We start from the raw sequence: 22,712 nt of genomic DNA, 5'->3' as shown, positions 1-22,712 counted from the left end.
AGGTCAATATTTCATAAGAAGTTCTTGCTCACCCATCACTTGCCGGAAGCTTGCCTGCCTTTTGATCTACAGCTGTCTTCTTGTGATATACAAAACAGACTGCAAACATAGGAAGTTAAAGCACCCCAATTTTGTCTTTTGAATTTAGACTATACTAGTGGCTTAATAATATGCTGCTTTGCATAAATACTTTGAAAGAGCTTCTACTGTTATCTAACTATCAAAAGGAAATGTGTCTTCAGAGATGAGTCACTTTTATATTACCACTTTTTGCTTTTAAACCTGCCAACTTCTGACAAAATGGACAGCCTTCTGCAGGATGATTACGTTTGAACTGTAGATATGAACAAAAAGAATAAAGGACATTTAGCAACTTTTTAAGAGTCTACATGATAGACTCTGACAAGGGAACGTGTGGCTTACCACAGCAGATTCAAAGCCTAACACAAATTTTCCCTTACCATGCTTAATACATCTATCACGCTTCTGAAGTGGAGAAAACTGCCCTCCCCTGCACGTCTCATCCTACTGCCCAGTAATGATGCTGGACAAGGCACATTCTCTATGGACACTGGTAGTCAGAAGCATTTATACTCTACAGAAACCAAGGTTACATCCAGCCAAGGACTACATTTTTTTTAACCTGGGGGTTCGACCCTCAACTCAGCTCCTACTGGATCCATAAGAGCCAATATTTAGAACTCAGAAAGCTTGATTTCAGTGTTTTCTTTTAGCTTATTTTTTTTCTTCCTTTTTTTTTTTTTTTTTTCCTTTAGAAGATGTGTCAGCCATGGAAAGGAAAGGCAACAGTGTTGTTGGCTAGTTCCTCCAACTCTTTTTTCATATTTTCAGTACACAAATAATTAGACCAGTTGCATAGACATCAAAAGAGATGAGCCATTTCTTTTGTTTGCATGAAAGGGTCAACACACACAAGTCCCTTTTCAAGAAAATGCCCTACCTGCCAGGCTGCAGATGATTCTGGATACATCTTGGTACTGAGGACCTGATGAACATTTCAGCCATAAGGACTTCATGAACGTTTTGTGATGAATGTTTCAACTCCAGTTTGTTTCTGTGGTTTAAACAAATGACTGGAGAGCATCTCCCACATTAGCTTCTGCTGAAATGAAACTGATTCACATGCTCCAAGATTATTTCATGATGTGACTGGAAGCACAATAAATAGAGATGATTTTTTTCTGCAAGTCTGTTTTATGTCCATCCATGTGAATTCCCTCTGATATCAATGGAGACTACTTGTGACTTAGAAGCAGCTGTAGCCAAGGAGTTGAGGTGGGTGTCTGAATTATTGATCAAATAATACTAAAAGAAAGAGTAACAAGTATACTCAGAAAAGTTTATTTGCTGGAAACATTTCCCCCAGCAAATTTAAAATAACTTCAGATTTATTAAAAATAAACTAAAAAGTAACTGGATGGTAAATTAATCTGCATATTTTCCAGAGCAATTCAAGATAGAAGCCCAAAGATAAATTTAGATATCTACAGAAAGACAGAGATAGTAGGTACCTTTTTCTCTTGGCAATGTGAATAATAATAATAACAACAATAGTAAAAATAACAATGTGCTTTTGAGTAAAGAAAACAGTCTTCACACTATAAACCTTTCCTAGGACAGAGGACTTCTCATTTAAATTATGCAACTAACACAAGGGAAAAAGTTTTGTGAAATCCTTGAGAACACATGGCCTTTTTCACAGAATTAGATAGACCTTAAAGGTGACAAACAAAGAGGAAAAATGAAACTGAATTTACTCCTTCTGAGGTATTTAAAAGTTCCTCTAGAAATCCTCTAAGAATTCAAAGCTTAACTGAAGGTATTTCAGCACCCATCTCTCCCTATCTAGACCCATCTATTTCTGAATGACTGGAAATTTAGAATTCCCAATGCATTGCCTTCAGTAGTAAAGGAACCGTTGATCTAACCCATGCATGCTAGAATCTTCAAAGAAGCCTACGGTAATAAAATGTTCAAATTACGTTTAAATTCTAACTTCTTAAGGCCTGTTGAAGATGATATCTGTAATTTCTAATATCCTGAAACCAAAGAAATTAAAATTTTGAAAGACCTTCTATGAACTAGCAACTATTGATTATTTAATGGCTGATTAAAAGTTCTTACTAACTGCCTCCAGAACTTCACAGTAGGAACATTAGCACTCACATTTCTATTATTCATAAACAGCAATTCCACCTGACATTGTGTGTTATTCCACATAAAAGATATCTGGAAACCAATACTGCATAGCGGTAGGCTAAGACATAAAAGCTATCAACTGAATGTTACTAACAAAAATTTAGCTAAGCAAGGAAAAAAAGCGAGCCCTCCATAACAACCTATATTAGAAAGTAAAACTTATTCATTATCAGAAAGAAAACAAAGGTGGAGTTTCAGATTTGCATCACTGCTTCCGTTCAAGCAGGAGGTCAAGCAAGAGGCATTCGGGATTCCAGTCATCAGTTTTTCCAGGATGGGTTCTCCTTTTCCCACGTACTACACCCTCCATTACCACAAGGCATGAAAAGACATGCCTTTCTTGCAATGAAATGAAAAATTGAACAACACAAAACTATTTCATTAAACTAAATTTTTGGCTTTCAGCCAGCTGTAGGGGCCAGGATGTGACCTGCAATCCCATGAGTAGCTAAGGTCTAATACCTGAGAAATTAGGTCCACTACACTAACCTGCAGTACAAGTCCAATGCCAGCTCCTCTCTTGCCCAAGACAGTAGTCCAGCCCTGACCTTTTATTACAGAGATAGAAAAAGCCAATTTTACTGACACTTCTGAAAAGTTTTTAGTCAGTTATAATCCCTCTTTTTGCAATTCAAAAAAAATCTGAGGACTGCACTTCCCACTTGTGCAGATTTTGTGCACATACAGCATCGTGCAGGAAGAGATTCTGGGTGTGCTGACCTCACTGTGAAGTTACACGTGGTTCTTTGGTTGATACTTTCAGGAGGTGGGAACATCCACAGTGTATGAGGTTCAGAGATTTCTTGGTTTAGGCATTAGAATGGAAAGAAGAGAAATTCTTGTTTGGTTAAAAAAAAAAATAAAAAAATCTAATAGCAAAGAAATTCTAGAGAAATTCTAGTATTTCCAATGCATAAATTCAGAACAGCATTACTTGTTTACATGCCAGGTCAATTTTATTTCTGTTTTAAACATGGGGAAAACTGTGTAACTTTCCAGCAGTAAAAAACTGTTAAGAACTAAATCCAAGATTCTTAACTAACTTGTATCCTGCCTATAACTGCTCTTGTTGCCTTCACCTTCTCTGCAGGACATGTTGCTTTTGTCCTATTAACTAAGTAGCTGGTTATTGACTCAAAACCCAGTGAGGAAATTTTCCTTGTCACTTACAGTTAGGTAAGTAATACATGTCATGAGCACAATGAACAGGAAATACTCGTGTCTAACTACCACTGCAGATGCTTGATATACGTTTTACTTGCATGTTAAATTAAAATAAGTAGATAATTGTATGATGTCTGTTTTAAGAAGATGCACACTTCAGAAATCTCTCTTGAACATGAGAACTGAAACCCTGATGCAAGCAGAAAAATGCAAAAGATCTTAAGGGGCCACATACAAAACATCCAAGCATGAACTGCTGCAAGTTTATAGAGCAAAGTAAACATTTTACAATGTTTGTAATCAACACAGGGAGTCTTTTATCACTTTGCAGAAATCTATGCCAAGAAAAAAAATATTCATCTCTTATTTTTTAATGACGCAGCATGCTGTTAATTTGGGTATAATGCCAAAAAAACTCCATACTGATATTCAGGAAAGAGTTGTCTGGAAACCCTTCAACGTCTTAGTTAAAATTGCATCTGAATGGCCAAACCAATTTCAAAACAAATCAATTTAAAACTCATTTTATCCACAACATGCAGTTCTGTAACAAATACCTTCCGCTACAATGGAGATACTAGCACCATCCTTAAAGCCAAACATTAATTCTGTTCCTGAAGTAGCAGATAGAACTTGAACATCTTTCTGGTACTACACAGAGTACAGAGAAAACCAATACCCCAAATTCTTCCCCTTTTGTTGCCTTATTCTCATCATTAAAAACAGTGAAACAAATGAAAATACCTTCCTTTCCATCTCACCCTGAGCAATCCCAAAGTGCTTCCAAAGGAATATATGGTAAGTAGACCTATGGGCATGCAGTGTCGAGCTTTATGATCGCCTGGGTCTGACCTGCAATATATCACAGGTTGGAGACCTCCTGGCCCACCTCACAGCTATCGGCAACCACCTTGGAATTTTTCCTGCTGTGGTTTCTTGACTATTCGTCAAAATCACCATCCTTCTCTCCCCAACAGTTTTAAGACCACACCAAGGTTCCACACAGAGCGTCTTCCCCTCCTGCCTAAATAGGTCAAAGTTGGTTTTGAAATCTAACCAAAAGGAGATGTACTCTCCTGCATCTCACATCCAGATGCTGCAGACGCAGGGTGGGGAGGGAGAGCGAGATAAAGGAGGCAGCCCTCACGGCTGGGGCACAGGGCAGTCCCGGAGAGGTGGAAGAGAGCTCATTTGTCATCTTCCCCTTTTATGCAAAACATACCAAACAACATTTTTACTCCCAGAATTGCTTCCTAGACAGTTTTACCATGTTTCCTACCATCCCAATGAATGAACAGACACATCCCAGCATCCCCAGCACTTAAATAATATTCCTCTTCTGGAAGGTTGCAGAGCTCAAAATCTGCAATTAAAAAAGGCAGCTGTGTTGCCCAACACTAAGTAAAATTGTCCTATGCAGCCTCATTCCTTAGACATTAATTATAATGAAAAACATAGTTAGAGTCCAATTTTTAATTGATTTTGAACATAGCAATTGGCACATATATACATGCATGTATATATATATACACACACCTTATTAAAAGTAATGTCTCACTTGTCATTTTTAAATGTTATCACACTGCATCATACACATACTGTGTGCATATAGCTACTACTTTCATTTTACACCATTAATGGTAAGTCTGACAAAAAATTCCCTCTCCTCCGGTGAGCTTCCAGACCTCAGCACAGCATACTCAGTGCAGGTATTGCATTCACCACTTCACACCTCACACAAGGATGGGAACAGTGCCTCTTTTCATGGAATGACTGAAAGGTCAAAACTGCTCAGAGCCTATCATACATTGACTTGATTAAACTGCTGCCACCTTCCACTCACATCAGACAAACAAACACGTCTGTAAAATGTAAAATGCAGTACACTGGTGACAAGATGCAGCTCTCGCATGTATCTATATGGCTTTGATAACTAAGTTTCAAAATAAGAAAGTGCAGTAGTAAGAGATGTAAGGGGCAAAAGGTTGAAAATTATTTTTTTCATCTTCCATAAAACTGTGTGAATAGTTAGCCACTTCAGTTCCACTATTCCATCCCTGAAATTGCACAGGAAACAATCCTGAGAAATGCATCAAATAAATAAAATTGTATCAGTTGGCAAAGCAAGGAGCCTTTTTTTTTTTTTAATCAAACCATATTAGCTCCTAAAAAATGGTCTGTTGTTTTTTCCATTTTTCAGAAAAAAAGTCAGCCACCTACCCATTATGACAGTTATATTACTGAGCACTCATTCTATGTTTTAGAGATTTAATCAACATATGGTGTATGTTCCTTGCTTTGTATACTTGTTTAACAAAATCATATGCTCCTTTACAAGCTTGATTTTGCTAGTTCATGTACAATACCTTACAAGAATCAAATTATTCCTGTAAGTGGAAATATACATGTATTAAACAGTTTCCCAGCAGAACACCACTGGCAGTATCTCTGTACTACCCCATTTTTGCTATGTTGATCTACCTAACTATTGAGTTTAATAAATCTGTTTTGGTGTTTCTTTTTTTGTTTGCTTTTTGGTTTGTTCATTTTATGCATAAACCCTTAGCAGTGTGTACAGCATTCATTCCTCCTCCTGCTGCAGATGCCATTTTAGACACATTCACGTAAACCCAGACAGCAAATGACTTCACGCTGTCTTATCCTCCCAGTAGTTACGATCTGGCCCTGAACATTAACATGAAGCAATATGAAGTTTCCTGTTACACTTTTTATTGCTTTTGAATCCAGCCTGAAACTTCACCTTAACCTTCTAAGTACTGCATTAATCACATCCTCATTTTTTTGCATTGACATAAGGGTAGCATAAACGTAAAGAAAATAATGATTCAATATTTCAGAAAATATGAAACAATACTATCCTTTGTCCTCTTCATTCACCCTTTTACAATTACACTTATATTAGCTCTAATCAAAACAAATGACTACTCAATTACAGTGCTTTCAAATCAATGAGGAAAAAAAGCATCTCGAGGCACACAAAAATATTTTGGTCTAAGTTTAAGTTTCAAATGGAAACACAGAATCGGACTATTCTTTCATTTATTGTGAAGCGCTCAGACACTGCTTCAAAATGTGTTTTCTGTTTTCTCGTTAACTTCTAAAGCATCTTAAAATCACTTGGGAAAAAGAACGATAATACAGTTTTCTATTCAGGAATTGAGGAAAAACTGTTCTGCTCTGCAGTTCACTCCTCCATGCTTTTATTCCTTTGTCCCGTAAGGTTTTCTATCTTTACAGGGAAAAAAAATAAACAGATTATTCTGTCCTAGAAGTTCTGAAACTAGAACAAAACCGTATCTCTATTATAAAAATCTTATAGAAATGTTCAGCAGGTATGAAATGCTACAAAAATAACATATTTCCTGATACACAACAAAGAATTTAAGGAAATTTCCATTAATGTTATAACGAACTTCTTTTGAATTCTTTCCTACTACATCCTTGTAAAAAAAAAAAAAATCCTATGGGATGCAAGAAGTCATTCAGGATACTAATAATATTTAATTTTGTAATTACAAAGACATTTCATTTGACCTCAAAGTTCAACATTAAGTTTCAGATTGGAATGAAAAAATACAGGGTGTTTCCCACTGAAGTTAAATGCAATCTTTCTATCAAATAAGAATGGAACTATAAATGGCACACAAATATAAATATTTATGAAACAAAAATAATTATTAAACTTTATTCTACATATTTAGATGCTTTTATATTTTAACATTAAATAAAATTAGTTTAAAACAGATTATCTTTTAGTGGGTTTCCTTCATTTTAACAGAATGAAGATGCTGATCAAAGCTCTTGATTACTACTTCAGTTCATTCTGTCAATTGAACCCTTGTTTTTCACTTAGGTTAAATAAATGTTTTGTTCACCTGCCTCTTTTTTTTAAAAAAAAAAAAAAAAGCAGATTCAAGGAATTTTAGAGACGTTATCACTGTTATTAGAACACACCTATTTAATGCAGCCCTTTGGAAAAAGAATGTAAAACTAATTGAAAAGATTTCATAGACCATTTCAAATCTCTCTCAAATTTTACAAGAGATCTGTAGAGCTAGAAAAGATTTCAGATTCATCCCCCTCCCTCAGAAAATAATTGAATTTTAAGGATTGTAACCTGTGATAAACTTTAATCTCAAGGCTTCTATTAATCTTGATAAAGAAAATTAGTGAGTAACCCAGTTTACATATAACAAAATATATTCAAAATGCAAATGGTTTAGGACCTGGATACTAGAAAGTCGTTAATAGCAGCACCCAGCAAATTCCTAGAACTGCACCCACACCAGTGTCTTGGTACCTAAGCCTTAACTTTACTTCTGTGTCACAGTGGGATTACTCCAGGAGTGAAGTTACTCCCCGTGTTAGCATCTGTTAAATGAGATCCATAATTACAGCTGGCAGTTGGAAAACAGAAGCAAAAATGAATTAGCATTTCAAACATTTCAGTATATATACTATTCCCATGTCACCAATTACAGTCCCATCTGTACAAATTCGTACTAAAAACACTCATATTTTAATATCTTTCCCTTTCATCAAAGTTCTCTAAATACTTTGCTCACATTAAAAAATAAATTTAAAAGGCTGTTTCTTCACCACCAACCACCGTATCAAATGGTCAGTGCTCCTATCACAAGCAACAATGCAGTAATATAATGCAAACTCCTTTCTAATGCTGGCGTGAATTAATTTCAACAGCAGTATAGTTTTCATTATTTTTCAGTTCTTGACCATGTAGCCATTATTATTACTATATTTATTTTTCAGATAAAAGGAATAATATGAATATGCTATCTGATAAAAGCAAACAGCAAGGCAAGTTCTCTTTGAAGATGAGCTTTTTCTATCAATGTGAGCATATGCTAGGGTTTTTTCCTCTTGCTTTTTTTTTCCCTTTCTTTCTTACTCTCGTACTTCTGTGGTAATACTACTTCATTTCAAGGTTTAGAAAACTCAAGATAACATCCTCAAATACTGCATATGCTGTTAGAAAAGAAAGCTGGAGCAGCCCTGGCTTATGTTTATAGAAGAAAATTCATCTTGAAGGCAAAACCAGTTCAAAAGTATATGCCAACATTTCTACAGAATATATTCTGTTTCTGAAGAACAAATCTCTCCCTACGAGAGTATTTCTGTCTTGCCAGGGAGCCTGAGGAAAAGATAATTGTTCAAACCAAGATAGCTTAGCTAATCACTTTGTTTTATTAAAAGGAAAAATCATAATACTATGGACCTTGTTATATTTATGTGTTAATTTCCAGACACACTGTAACATTACAGTAAATGCAAAAAGTTTTAGAACAGCATAGAAATCTTACAAATTATCATAGCACAAGTTTTACTTATGGGAAAGTAAAGAAAAAGCTCTGAATTGAAAAGCCAAACAACAATAAGAAAGGGTAATTTTATCTGTTTTAAGAACATCCCGAGACCATCTAACTTACTGCTTCTCTATACAACGTTAAAGCAAGATAAATTGTATCAGGCTATCTGGAATGAGTAATTCAAGAAAAATAGAATGAATAGAATGAAAACTCTAAAATCAGAATAAAAATAGATACATGTAAATGAAGAATCATAAAGCAGCTTTATCTTCAAACTCTCTTGTTAAATGTGAACTAAAATGATTAATTTCATTAAAACCAATTGCTTTAAATTCTGCACAACGGTAAATAATTTATAAACACACCCTTCAAAAGCAGGCAGTTCAGTGAGCTTTCAGAAACTGAGAAATTTAAGAAAAACATTACTCTCACGAATGAAGAAACAACAAACAGAATACTTTCATCCATGTCACATTTCAAAGCTTTATTTTACATTACTAATTTAAAATGTAATGATGCATATGAAACCGGTGTTTGTCGATTCTTCAAGTGCTTGCTCTCAGGACTGCCACCAGCTTGAAAACATTTTATCAGATAAACAGGACTAGCTGCAGTATAGTTATTTGAAGACTACCTCCTCCCCCCCCACTCCCCATGTTTCTTAAATATGTTAAAGCAGCAGCAGAACCTCAACTGCCTATGACACTTCTGTTATGACACAGTAGGCTTACTGTACAGCATTGTACTTAAAAGCCTACGTCATTGTAAATCCCTGTTGTAACTTCTCATGGAAAAATATTTTAAAGTACTCCTTGAATCCTGTGAACTATAATAAAAGCCCAAATATTGGAGCTCAGACACTGCTATGAATTACATGTTTTCGTGCCAGAAATCTGTGCAATAACATCAGCTTATTATACTTATTATGTGGCTGAACATTTGCCATGTGAACAAATTTAATCTCAACTGCTCTCTACACAAGTTGGACAAATTGTTTTCTTTGTTATAAAATCATGAGCTTTTATGTAAGATTTTGTAGGTAACTGACGACCTAGCTCTTTGGGACAAACACTCATAAAAGTAAGCATTTGCACAGTTTAAATACCAACTAAAATCATTTTGCATTGAAGATGTGTACATGAAATCATCAACTAATTAGTGGTCGAGTACATCTGAAATACTGTTTCTACAAATCTTTCAGGGGAACTGGCAAAAACACGATAAAGAGTTATACAGACTGCAATGTTTTCTCCCTCTGTTCACAGCTTAAAATATGAAGTTGTCGAACATGTAGCTTATCAATCAGAGTGTTTAAAACTAAGCATACAAAATAAGCAGCCACCAGACAGGCAAAGCAGTAAAACCTCACGGCTTATTCCCTTGATGACACATAACATACCACTCTGCGAGAGAAGGAACACTTTTATTTAACAACCCAGTATTCCTTCAAGGGAGACAAATGCCGACTCACAAGCGACACAAAAGGAAGACGGACAAGATGACCATTTCTTTCCTCACGGAATGAAAACCCAAACAAAACCAGGCCCCCAAACCATTATCGTGAGAAACAGAAAAGATCTTCTGGTAACACAAAGTCAACACAGGGACAAGCAGGTGTTTGCATTCTCTGCACTTCAACTCACGGATTTCATTGTGTGCTTCACAGAAAGAAAAACAGTTTCATTTGTAGATCTTACACGGAAACAAAGAATTTCAACAAGCGGTCCCGATAAACATCTTACACCGTTAAACATCTTCACCAGAAGAGAGAGAAAAATCTCCCCCCGTTGTAAGCAACCATGGACATCTTTTGTTCCCTGATAAATATTTGTCTTTGTCTTTTGTGATAAGGTCTGCTGCCTTTGCCTCACACAAAAAGAGCCCGCTTGTTTCTGTATAGAAAACATTTAATTAAGATCATTTCCGATTTTCCAGCCCCCCATGCGCTGAGGAAAAAAGGCGAGCGACAGGGGAGAAAAACCGGCACCCGCTGGCTGCAGGGAGGGCGGAACAAATGTCCGGCAGCCGCCAGGCAGGCAAACACGGGGCCCTGATGGAGGGGCTGGGGGGACCGCGACCAGTCTGGCCCAGGTGGGGCCCAGAGGGGTACAACTAGAGCAGGGCAGGGCAGGGCAGCAGGCCGTGGGTAGGCCATGGGTAGGCCGCAGGGCAGCCACGGTGCAGCCTGGCTGGCCAGGGGATGGAGGAGGGACAAAACTTTTTTTTTTTTTTTTTTTTTTTTTCCACGGGATTAGGCCAAGCTCCTCTTCAAGCTACTTTTCTTTAATCCTTTTAAAAATTATGTAATTATGTACCACATGGGTTTTGCCTCTTTGTCAATATTTAAACTTCACAAAATTTAAGCAAAGTTCTCATACTAAAAGAACAGCTTTAATTGTCTTTAAACTGTACCATTTACAACAACCGAGGCTGGACTTTCCAGACTCTCGGCAACATTAGTTCTCCGAGGACTTCACCTATTCCATACGCTGAGTTAGAATTCACAAAACAGTTCTCACTGCTGTAGCGGTTTCAAATACTGGGGAAAAAAAAAATCGAGGAAACAAAATCATTATATTGCATTTATATACACACAAGGCAGACAGCTACCAAAGCTCTTAGTCCCCACACATAAATTCCTTTACAGTAATTAATGCTCTTTATTTTGATGGCTGCCTTTGGGACCCAATCCTGAAATATTCCTGCATGCTGGGTACCTGTAGCAACATTGTCAAATGTGGATTCATTTGTAAGCTTAAACCATTCAGTCACTTCTCTGTATACCTCCCTTTGGAGACGACACATTACCCAACAACTCCAGACTTCTTATTTCCCTCTGTATGAAATTTTGCTGAGAAATATCAACAAAAATTCTAGTCATGAATACTGAGAATTAGAATGCAAATCTAAAAACAAAACAAAACAAAAACACGATATGACTAGGAACAAACACAGCAAATACTCTGCACTAGAAAATAAGCACCAAGCTGGGGGAGAGGATCATTCCTGCAATCCAGTTATGAAGCACAGAAGATGAGCTCATACTGTGGACATGTCACAGTCCTCAGCAAATTTCATTTGGTTAAATATTTAGAAAGCACAAAGTCATATTTTTCCCTTTGAACCTTAGCACAATAAATTACATTTCTTTAAGAGTTGTGCCAGCATTTAAAACTAAAATAAAACTTCTTTCCCCCCTCCAGGAATGCCCAAGTTTGTATTTCACAAATTAATTTCAAGATTTCTGCCTTGTGTGACACTAAAGACAACACCATAAACAGAAAAAAAAAAATGATGTAAATAAATCAGAGTCATTCTATCCTTCTCCAGCCAGCTGTCTCCCTATAAATACACACACAAAATATCAGAATTTGCTAAAAGCAGTTATTGATCCAAGTAAAAAATGAGTGGAAAAGTGCTAACAGTATCATCTTACCTGCCTTTCAGGCAAAAGTGTAAAAAACACAACACTCAAGACTGCAAGCTGACAGAATCTGGATTAACCACAGCAATTGACCCAGTCAAACTGAATCAGACCCGCTTTTTCTTAAAATGAAACAGATTACTCCACTTCATATTGACACATCAAAAATATGATTGCAGTTCAACTTGAAATTACACTACCTACCATATACTTCTCAATGCTCTTCACAGCTTTGCTCATCAAAGCATTCTTTCAAACAAGAAATACTTTTACGATCCCATAAACGTTGTGCTAATAGTTTTGAACTGAAAAAGGTAAGTGCACTTTTTTTAAGCTCCAGTGTAGAGTGCCATTTTGTAAACTCACTAGTAGCAGAAAACCAAGAGGATCATTTTTAATCTCCATTAGGAGTTAAAAGTATTAAATTTGATTCTCTGCTAGAAGTCTTGATCTTCCTAAAACTTAAGTCTGAAAATAAAGTTTGTTTTTCTAGGACCACCAAAAATTTCACAGAACCATATCGAGGCGACCCTATATATATATATATATATGTATATGTATATATATATATGTATATATATGATATGTATATATATATATATTGATATGTATAAAATCAGTACCTAAAAGACAGTAGTTTTAGAGTAACATAATACAAGATCTTTTGTAGGTCTGTAAGCAGTTGGAGACAATAAAGGATACATTTACATTTTTATAGGGGAGGGAATTCTGTAACAAATGGTAATGACAGTACCACAAACAGGATACTGTCTTTTCACAGTTTGTGTGAATTTGGCAACAAAAAAAGCCATAAACAAGACCAAAGAGTGTAATGGGATTAATCCAAGATTGTCTTAATTGATCCTCTCCATAAGTACAGAGAAACCACATTCGCTTAAGAGCATTCAAGAGGATAATGAGTAAGCAGGAATTGCCTAACTTTAATGTCAGCATAGGGCTGATAGTATCAAACAACCATGCAGAACATTGGACATGAATTAAACTAAGATAAAGATTAAAAGCTTCTGTCGCTTACAGAAGGACCACCAAGAGACCTACCTATGTTTTGACTTCTGTTTATAAAGCAGGACAGATAAAGATAGCTGTAAACTGAGACTACTTCTGTAGTCTGGGGACACGTCTCTTACTATGTACTTACATTCTAGAAAAGTGAGATAAAGCCTTTTTCAAAGGTGATCTGGATTATATTTTCACCTACGAAGTCTGCAGCTAGAACAGAGATGTTTTTATTTATCAAAGAAATGTGGTAGGTCTGTTTGTATGGAGTTCAAATACATCTAAGAAAGAAGGAAGTGCACTTAGTACCTACTCCAATATCTGGCCATTGTTTACATAACACTTGACTAAAAAACATTAACGGTTAATAATGAAGGAAAACTAGATGCTTTACTTAAGGAGGCATGGATCTCATCGTTAATCTTATTGTTATCAACTCAATATAACAAAGAAAGAAACAAAGGCAAATACATAACAAACAAAATATGGATATCATTGGCAGGTCAGGCATGTTCCTTACAGAACAGAAAAATATTTATATAAAGTTTTTCCTAGGAAACAGGTTTCATTTCTAGATCACAACTATTACTGTTATTTTTGTCATGTTACATATTTATGTTATTTGGGTTTCGGGGTTTAACTTAAGTCATCGGCTCAAGTCATATATTCCCCCATATATACTGTTCACATCACATATTCCTGACAGTCCAAGATTATATTTTCTGAATGAAGATACACACTGAGAAACCATCTAAGTGTGCAGGGATGGGGTTAGAAAGGCCAAAGACCAGCCGGAGTTGAATATGGCAGGGGATGTGAAGGGCAAGAAGAATGGCTTCTACAGGTATTTCAACAGCAAAAGAAAGACGGGAGGAAGCGTGGGCCGGCTGCTGAAATGAAGCAGGGGACCTTGCCATGTCCTCTATCACCAGAAGAAGGATCTAGAGAACTACAGGACACTCAGCCTCACCTCAGTGTCTGAGACAGTGAGGGGACAAACTCTCCTGAAAAATATTTCCAAACATGTTGAAGTAGACAGCATGGGACTCCAACAGGAAAATTGTTCCTGACCAACCTGAGAGCCTTCTACAAGGAAATGGCTGATTCAGTGGATGTGGGAAGAACAGTGAATGTTTACCTTGACTTCAGTAAGAGATTTTACATGGTATAGTGTAAAATTCATAAACAAAATAATGAAATATGAACAAGATAATTGCACAGAGAGGTGGACTGAAAACTGGCTGAACTGACAGGCTCAGAGGTTTGTGATCAGCAGCATGAAGCCCAGCTGGCGGCCCATTCCTCTGGTCTACACCAAGGACAGTACTTTTTATCATCTTCATCAGTGACAGACGATAGGACAGACTGAACACATCAGCAAGTTTGCTAATGATGCAACACTGAGAAGAGTGGCTGATACACCAGAGGGTTGCGCCATTCAGAGGGACTTCAACAGGTTGCAGAAACGGGCCAAAAAGAACCTCATAAAGTTCAACAAAGGAAAGTGCAAAGTCCTACGTCTGAGGAGGAATAACCCCAGGCACCAATACGTGCTGTGGGCTGACCAGCTGGAAAGCACCCGTGCAGAAAAGGACCTTGGGTCCTGGTGGACACCAAGTTGACCATGAGCCAGCAACATGCCCTGACACCAAAGGCAAATGACATCCTGGGCTTCATTAGGATGAGCATTGCCAACAGGTTGAGGGAGGTGATCCTTCTCCTTTGCACAGTGCTGGTGAGATACACTTGGATTGCCAAGTCCCATGCTGGGTTGCCTAGAACAAGAGAGTCAAGGACTTACTGGAGTGAGTCCAGCAGAAGACTGCAACGGTGATTAAGGTACTGGAGCATCTTTCATACCAGAAGACACTGAGAGAATTGGGACATTAAATTACACAGAAATATATATATATATATTTTTTTTTTTTTTTCTAGTGTGAGGGTGGTTGAACATTGGAAAAGGCCACCCACAAAGAATGTGGAGCTTCCATCCTTCAAGATACTCAAAACCCAACTGGACATAGCCCTGAGCAACCTGCTCTGGCTGACCGTGCTCTGAGCAGGCAGTCGCACCAGGCAATCTCCAGAGGTGACTTCTGCCTCAGCAGGTCAGTGGCTCTGTATGCTAGGCACTAGGATAAACTTCACGATAGAACACAAAGTTTTACTGTTCACTGTTCTCATTTAATTTCTATTAAGTTATCAAGGCTAGTGAAAAAATAAAAATAAAATAATAATAAAAAAAAAAACAAACAGAATTTGGAGTTAGACAAATGGATACATAGCTACAAGACAAAACTGTGGAGTGAAGACAGACTTGGCTTATCCATTATAAATGCAGAAATGAAAGCAGATTCAGAATCAGATCTGCATTCAGCAGATCTGAATCAGATACAGGAGTAAATCCAGCACAGGCCACCAAGCTGCTGAAGGGCTGGAGCAAAGGACATATAAGGAGAGGCTGAGGCATCATCTGGGTCTCCTAAGCCCAGAGAAGAGAAGGGTCATGGGAGATGCTACTGCTGTACACAACTGCCTGACCAGAGGAGAGGCAGTCAGGCTCTTCTCAGAGCTCCACAGTGGAACGGCAAGAGGCAACAAATACGAGTCAGAACATGGGAAGTTTGGAATGGATATAAGGACTTTCATTTATTTATGCATTTATATTGCCATAAGAGTAGCCAAACACTGGCACAGGTCACCCAGACAGGCTGTGAAATCTCCATCATTGCAGGAATTCAAGACTTGATGGGACGTGACCCTGAGCAACTGAATTTAATTACACCTGCTTTGAGTAAGGGGTTGATCTAGAGACCTCTGGAGGTCCCTTACAGCCTCATTTATGCTGTGATTCTGTGATCACCATGACTGTAGAAAGAGTAAGAATGTCAGTCATAGGCAACTTTCCAAGCTTAAATACGTGGAGTACACATAGGAGCTTGTAACTGCTTAGTTCTTGATTAAACCTTAATAAATAAATAAATAAATAAAGCATACATTTCATAAAAGACCATTAAATTGTCCTCTTCCATCTTTTTTATTATTATTATTGTTTTGTTTTTGTGTTTTTTTTTTTTTTCTGAGAATCATTGCTACAAAACTATCAGCAAGAAGTCACCTTTGTCATCAAAGACTGGTTTGGCAGATTTACATAACTGGCACTTACTTCTGTTCTTAAGGACATAAATCACACAAATGCAATGGTATGCTTTTCACATCTGAAGTCACTTGTCATTTATACCTTTGATTGCTCCTGTAGGCAGCAGGCTTTTTTCTCACAGATATTTGTACAGAACGAAGCAATAACTCCACATAATGACTCTTCAATGTACTACAGGATACATTACTAATACTAAGAGAAGCTACACCAACAAAACCAAACCAAAAAAAAAAAAAAAAGAGCGGTTTGTGCCAGAGAATTGTGAAAATATTTTCCAGACATTTGCTTGTGTGTGGTGGCAAGGGGAGGGGCAGAAGATGAAGCTTGTCTTTGCACTGTACTTCTAATATTTGTTCTGAGTAAGCATGGCAACCCTGGCAGATGCTGAGAAGTCCATGCTGGCCACCATCACTAACAGCAGAACCTGGGTGGCAAGGGGATGTTCTGGACCAACATTCAAAATCAGATCAGCTGTTAAAGCGTTACGGCTCCGCTCATACGTATAATGCCAAGGCAAAAAAAGGCCTCCAAGAAAAGTCTCCCCCAGCTACCTTCAGTGTTGGCAGGTATCAGCAGAGCTTCCTCCCCTCTCCCATAGGCATGCTAGTAAGCCTGCGCAACACTGTGGTGAGTGGATGTACCGGCCGCAGTGCCTCCTTTGCCCCTTATCCCATTCCACAGGACAGACGTGTCCTGCAACCCTAATTTAGACCTCAGATCGGCATCTCCCTCTGGCTTGGACCTCATCCTGTCAGACCAGACACCTGGCGTGACTGTCTCCTCATCTGGTTTGTTAGGTGCTGGTTTGCTCCCACTGCAACTGATGGCAGAGTAATCAGTGACCAGAACCAACCCCCTCAGAGCACTCTGCTATTTGCTCAGGTAGGGAGGAAAAAACAAATGGAACAAACAGGTCTGAATACATCAATTCATATTCTTTCCTATCTTTCCCTGAAATTCATCATTCCTTGGAAGCTAAATAGGAGCGATTTCTCTTTACAATCCTTTCCCAGACCCCTTATCTGTTCCTGCCCCTTTCCCTAGACAAATATTGGCAATGAATGCTCCTACACACAAGACACAGTTTTTAATTGTTTACTGATCTGTTGTGTTCTATAGATGCCAGCTAGACAGAAGGGCTTTATCACTTCACATTGGATTCTAGATACCGTATGAACTGTTACTTTGGTGCTAACATCACAAACTTTCTCCAGCAAATTCAAGGGCTAAAACCACAAAAAAATAATAAAGTGTATAATTATAAACAACTTTTTTCTTTTTTCCTTTCCTTTTTTTTGTTTTTTTTTTTTTGTAGAAATGACCCTAAAAGGAAATTAAACTACAGACTTCCAAAGTAGTTTTCATTCAACACTCTTACTGGCATAAATAGAACCTGCACTTCTTGGCATTATGCTTGATGACATACAAATGTATTAGAAAATATTTCCCTGCTCTGAAGACTTCATGTATTTTTTAGACACCCAAGGAACCTCTAAATTAGTGGTTTAATACACTGGCTAGTGTTTCAGAGAGTTCCTATGAGCTATAGCAGTTAAGTTAATTTTCTTCAGGGCATGAGTTTTAGGTTACATTTTTGTTTCAAGAGAAATACATTCCAAATGTCATCCAAGTGCTTTCCCCTGCCTTGCAATCCCTTGCAGGCATCATCCTGCACATCTTTTACTAGGGAGTTAAGATGGGCATCTTCATTCTTTCCTACTGGGCTTTTCCTCCAAAAGATTAATTTCCAGCCTTCCTTGTTTGCTTTCTGCTGGGCTTGTATTCCCAGGCTACTTCTCTAGGAAATTGCTTGTTTTAGACTATGTTTAATATCTCATAATCCTGCTTTGAAAGGGCCAGTTTATCCTGAAACAGGATCCAAAGATAAATTGGGTAGCTAGAGGCTTCATACACAAGCAACCAAAGGAGAATATTTTTATTCTTAAAAATGAATTGAAAGCATCCACTGTTTAAGTATGTTTAATAATATTTTGGGACACTTTTGTGAAGTTTTCTCTTTTGATTCATAGCATTCTAAACCTCTAAATGCTCCCTTACACATACTGCAAATATATGCAGTAACAGATGTGAATAAATCAACTCTAGTCATTCATGCAGCAAATTTTGCCATTGCCTGTCTTTGCTATCCTTTCTATTCCAGCTTTTGCTCATCCTCTCATTTAGACATAAGTTCAACAAATGGCTGAATGTAAGCAAATCAGTTTGTAGGTTGAGAGCTTTCTGTTCTGAACTTTGTTCCTTCAGATTTCCCTTGCCTAGAGGGGATGGTGGACAGATTGCAGAGCCATTGTCAGAATTCAACATTAGTATGCTCAGGAAAAAAAGGTGGATATGAAAAACTCCAGTGGCTCTGAAGTCTTCAGAAGCCTGCTGAAACCTAAGACAGACCAACTAAGCCCTTGCAAGACCTACTGAAACGTGAAACAAGCAAACAAAAAAACTAGAGCACCTTTATAAAACACTGAAGCAGAGCCTCTTGGGATCCAGCTACTTTTCCTTCAGTGAATTCCAAATGGTCTCGAAACAGAGAGGAATGGTCAGTATTCCTCATGGATGTCATCACTTTCCTGTTGATCAGACTCCAGTATTCTGAAGCTGTACTAATTAATTTCAATGTTGTAATTAATTCTCACCACCCCAAAATAAAAATATATGCTCAGCATGTGCTGAGCATTAATTGTGCTATAAACAGCTACAATTAATGATATAGAAAACCACCTGACTTGGGGTTCAGAATAACTAGAATAAATATCAATTTCTCTAAGTGCAACCTTAATGTGATGCCCTCTTCTGCTTGTCCATTTCTTTGCTACACCTCCATTTCTGTGCCCCCTGTCCTTGTAAAAACCCCTCAAAGAATTCCGACCTAACGAACCTCCTTCTCTATCCGGTTTGTATTCAAGTCAGGTCCAGAAGCACAGCCACTGAGATTCCAGGAAAGATATAGTCATTCTGCTTTTGGTTCTGGGCTTCCATACTGAAATTCAGATTTGCCTGCAGCAGCTCCTGACTGAAGCAGCAAATAATATTCTGCTCAGTCCTACGGTGGTGTTTATCCAGTGCAGAAAGAATGCAAACTCTCCAGCTGTGAAGGTCTAGAGCTCTCCACTGAGCATGCAAAAAAAGTGAAGTATTCTGAAAGCTTGCAACCTGGCCAAATTTGAGAAAATTTTTCTAGTGCTACAAAAGGCACCTTACTTTCTGCCCTGATACATTAAAAGAAGGGCAGAAGACACTTCCTAGAAGAGCTTGCCTGAATGTTAATGGCAAGAAGGTTTTTCCTGTAAATTTCTGAATCCTTTTTTGGTAGAAAGAGAAAGCAAAAAGTGAAGCAGATGGATAACTAACTTAAACGATTATGGTTTGCCACAAATTGATTGAAATATGGTCTTAGAGTGGAAAATGCTAGGTAACATTCATAGACAACACTTGCCAGCCTGAAGGCAAAACCACTGCAAACCTGGATGATATAGAACAGGAATTATAAGCAACCATATACTGAATATTTTTGAAACATTAAGTATGTTAAAAAATAGAAAACTATGCAAGAGAAGGCCTGTGTATAAAGTCCAAGGAATACCAGTAAGGTCAACAGGAACTGAAGAATCTCTACTGCTTTTAGTAGCCAGCAAAAAGCAAGAAGCGGTGGAAGCGTTTAAAAACTATATGATTTTATATGACTTTTAAACCAAAACATTCTTTCAGGTGTATATTGACCTAAAGCATGAAATTTCCAAGCAAAGATACTAGAATTCCACTCCCTCCATCCAAGTCATCAGCTTCATACTAACTGAGCAGTAACAGCACAGTAATAAAGCTACCTCTTACCATTCATGCTGTAGACTTAGTGTTTAAATGGTGACTTATTTTTCCAGATATGCAGTGTCAAATCCCTACAGACCTAGAAAAGGAAGGCAATAAAAGGTAGTTAGAAAAGCATGTGTTTTACTAAGTTTGACTGGAGGTCTGTTAATTTTGTATGATTTCTGTTTTGCGATCTAGATGAATACTAAGTTGGAGGCCAACTTAGATGGTACTGGGACTGAAGCCACCTGAATTTTCAATACAGTTGTGCCCACAAGGGCTAACAGAGTGACATTAAATCATGAAGTCACACGCCAAATGTGATGTTCATAGTCCTTCAAGTCCTTGGGCTGAGCTCACCCGACTGTGTTGTTTAACAATGAGGCATTTCTACATTACTTCAATACCTCTCTTTTTTGAGAAGAGGCTGATAATACTCTTTTGCATTTTTTTATTAATTTCCTTCTTAAAGCACAGATGCTAGGATGTTAGGGCAAATTCATCAAAAGATGCTAGGGCAAAATTTATTTGAATAGTAAAATACCCCATATCTACTTTGTCAATTAACACACAAACTCCTCGTATTTCTTTTTGAAAATTTACATGTCCAAGTAGATAAGATATGCTGAAATAAAATCAATAACAGTTATTATAAGTCAGAATAAAAGCAATGTTCTGCTTAGTGTGAAAAATAGTTTTAAAAGTCCATATTGCTCAACATCTTGCTTAATTTAATATCAAACATTTTCCTAACATTCTTTTGCAATAAGGAGAACAGTATCTGCATATTCTCACTTGAAATAGTGATTAAGGTTGTCTCCATTTCAGATTCTGATTATGAAATCTTTTCAGTTACAAGATAAATAAACTGGCCTACAATCTTTCTATAATATATCAGAAGATCTCCTTTAAACACACTGTAGCCTTTCAGGATGCAGAGAAATCAGACTCCAAAAAAATAGAATCTATAGTATAACCATTTTTCCTTAAGTACCTTCAAAAACAAAACACTTTGTTTGGGGACACACTTAGCAGGAAAGCTGGCACTAGGAGTATACAAAGGCCAAAGAGGAAGAAAGATCAAAAGTGAGAAAAATATTTATAACTCTGATAGAAAATGTTCTACAAATTGGGGGTTTCTATTCCATTTATAAACTTGGAGTATATTTCAAATAACAAATACGAGATTTTAAAAAAACAATCTGGACTGTTTTAATATTGCTAGAAACATAAAAGATTATTAAAGCAATAATTGTAACACTTAATATTTCAAAATAGTTTAAGTATTTCTTAAATCAGTATTTTACTTCTGATATTCACCAGATGTTATTCCCCCTAAGTAAGAAGCTAAGCATAACCTATAACTTAAGCCAAATGCATGGAGGGAGAATAAATCTGAAATATCATCACGTCCAATGTAGCTATAGTATTTCTTACAGATAGTGTTTAGTTATAAGCGAAAAGAAGACACACACATACACGCATAGACATGCCACAGTCCCTAGGAGATCATCATGGCACAATCTCCACTTACATGATATTCCCTTGTGGAGGGCGCTAACACCACATAAAATGGGAGATTGCGGGGTGGAAATATCAGCAAAGATCAACCATTGTAAATCTTTCTGCAAGCACTGGAACAGACACAGCTAATTAAACTGGTTCATATAAGGAACAGACAAGTCCATAAACACAGCAGAAAGACAAGTAATTCAAGTAGTTAATTCGCATAACAAAAAGCAAGTCCATAAAGTTGTTTCCAATTCAACACTGCCCTTAAGAAACGTGGTCTCCTTAAAAGGGAGCACGAAGAGGCAGTAGGGGTCATCAACTGAGCATTAGACAGTACGTGGCACGAATCAACTGCCTGCTGCCAAAGAGAAGCAGACTAAAACCTTGTGGAAGGGACACAGGAGGTCCTCTCATCTCTGCTCAGGTCTCTCTCCACCAAGTCCTGCTGTCTACCACTACTGAACATGCCAGAAGGAAAACAAGACCCACTGTTAGCAACCCACAGCAAAGCTCCCAAAGTAAGCCACACATCTCTCACCTTTGTGCTATTCCTTTTGAGAACTCAAAATGTATTCAGAGCTTTTTGGTTTACTTGTTCAGTTGAATGGAATGGTATATCTCCTCCACATTTTACTTAAGTATTCACACCGCAAAGACTTTTTCCTCTATCTTAAAAAGTGAAGTGAAACGTAACTTCTTTTTCAAGTTGGTTTCAGTACTGGAACTAGCAAAACTCTTGGCACTGCTCCTTGTCAGAGGGTTTGTGTTCCTTCAAAGACAGCTTTGTTAATATTGTTGAAATAAGAACCACCAGAGTGATTTTCTGAGCAGGTAAAAGTTTAAAACAGTTTCATGAGAGTTTGATGGTACTTGCTGAGAGAAGAGGGGGAAGGAATACAGATCAAGGAAACAAATGGCTGCACCAAATGACCTGCAGAGTATTTTACTGAAGGCACAATCATCAACTAGACCTAAACACGATATAAAACTGTAAGGTTTGGGTAGAACTGGATTTTGTCAGGATGTTCTTACACATCTGCAT

At 37.5% G+C, this 22,712-nt stretch overlaps 1 protein-coding gene across 7 annotated transcripts in view; it reads right to left on the bottom strand.

The window, feature by feature from the left end:
• Positions 1-22,712, bottom strand: part of LOC310892820 (uncharacterized protein) — a 460,614-nt gene that overhangs the window by 287,562 nt on the left and 150,340 nt on the right. For 4 of the 7 annotated variants that reach the window (XR_014578473.1, XR_014578475.1, XM_083821048.1 and 1 more), the window contains one exon: positions 20,183-20,255. The exons of the other annotated variants lie outside the window; for them this stretch is intronic. The gene's annotated coding sequence lies outside the window, so the exon portion shown is untranslated. The remainder of the gene's footprint in view (positions 1-20,182; positions 20,256-22,712) is intronic. 7 annotated transcript variants of the gene reach the window in all.

Source organism: Anser anser (assembly GCF_964211835.1).
Source record: "Anser anser genome assembly, chromosome: 1".
Lineage (NCBI taxonomy): Eukaryota > Metazoa > Chordata > Aves > Anseriformes > Anatidae > Anser > Anser anser.
Note: the sequence above shows the minus strand (reverse complement) of the source record. Positions and strands in the feature narration are given on the sequence as shown.